Source organism: Bremia lactucae (assembly GCF_004359215.1).
Source record: "Bremia lactucae strain SF5 chromosome Unknown BlacSF5_NotPlaced_52_SHOA01000013.1_4282bp, whole genome shotgun sequence".
Classification (NCBI taxonomy): Eukaryota; Oomycota; class Peronosporomycetes; order Peronosporales; family Peronosporaceae; genus Bremia; species Bremia lactucae.
This window is the reverse complement of record NW_027152065.1, coordinates 1-1,857: the sequence shown is the minus strand read 5'-3', so window position 1 is coordinate 1,857 and position 1,857 is coordinate 1.

The window sequence follows — 1,857 nt, the reverse complement described above, 5'->3', positions numbered from 1 at the left end:
ACGTATTGATGTGCCCGGCTTGGTGGCTGCCTATGAAAAGGAGCACCAGCTGAGGCCTCTTCGCTAGTCTCAAATGGACTAGCAGAAGTAGCGTCGTGAGAAGAAACAAGGGGTACAGTACCGCCCATGATTTCTTTCACTTGCAAGCGGGCGAAATTAATTCGCTGCGACCGCTGTTTCTTCGCATCGGAATGCGGATGAATGCGGCGCAGGAATTCAGCCTCGTATTGGTCGGGCGTTTCATTTGAACGCAACACGACCGGGATCGGGAATATACGCTTAAGCGATTTTCCCTGAGCCCTATTAAGTGCTATCTATAGAGATGACATTTTAATTGGTAAAAATAGGTGTTTATAATTTAATACGATTAAATATAAATCAGTCTGAAAACTACTTCCTACTTGGTAAGTGCGCACGAGGAGCCGGATTACCGCTCCCGTGACGACACTTAACCAGAGTACTTAGTACGTTGGGTGAGGTCGCTTACGCGGCCACCACAACTACCTCACTGCACGCAAGAGAAGCAGGTTAAACCGCTTCCTCGCTGTGCTAGGGTGTGTGTCTAAGTAGACCGTGGCCGCATTACGACGTGCTCGCCTACATCAATGGGTGCTATATTTGGTAAATTTACAGGATATTATTTTTCGCTATTGACTTTCTGCGTTCCATTTTTGGCTATGCTCGATCGCTGCTAGACGCGCGAATGGCGATTAGCAGTGAGTCACAACATATAAATTTAGGGAGGCGCTAGTGAGCGCTCACTTTTCGCTATTGAGCGCGCATCCTAGCTTTTAGAACCCTGTACGTCTATTTGATTGGTCGAAATGGTGCTATAATATTTTCTTCTAGATTCCCGTCTTCAAATTCATTTCAAACTCTGCAATGAGCAACATAGAATTAATCAAAGAGCGCGTATTTACCACCTTCGATGATGCTCGCGTGGTGGTTTCTACTTGTCTATTCGCAAACATGCGATTTTGTCTCGGCTAAAGTTGCTATCGCGCACATTCTATCATAAAAATAGTTATCATAAAGATAGAACAGCGGAAGCCTTCTCCTTCGCCTTGCCTATTTACCCTACTTCCAAACCGGTCAATTTCATTGGCGACAATCTCTACCTCGTCAGAAGCTTGAAACTGATGCTAATAGCGATATTTTTTGGCAACTCTCTACTAACGCGACACGTCTACAACTTAGATGCACTAAGCTTATCGTAGCGTACATGAAGTCCAGTAAGGTGACCTATACTGTCCGCCGTCGTGAAATTTAATCCATGGTGCATACAGACTTCTCAGTCACTGCGCTCCGCTTCATAATCTTGCCAACAGGATCACGATTCTTGCGGTACCTTATGGGTACTGCCTTTCAAGTTTTTTTTTTAAATTAAGTGCTTCTTGTTTTTGTCTCGTTGCTATGCGATCGCTAAGCAACTTAAGATCTTCCTGTACTGAGGTAATTGGAGGTACTATCAACAGTGTAGGTTAGCTAGCACTGAAGCAAGACTAGCGATAAGTGCCTTGTCACACTTTGTTTTCCCGATTTAAACTTGGTTATTGGGAATAGTTGTGTTAATACCAACGACTACTACTAAGCGCATTGACAAATTATGTGTAGACTTCTATTAATAACAGAATTGCGTAGTCATGTCTCCGTTAATAATCGCCTAAATAGCGAACAGCAAACGAGTTAGGCTATTCAATATTAATTAGTTCCTCCGAACTTTCAGCCAACCACAGCTGCTGCTATTTATTCAATGATTCCGAAATTACTATTATCTCGTGCGTTTTACCGACATCACTTTATAAAAAAAATCAGATAAATTGATGTATCTTTCATTGTATCTTCGTCACTTAGTAT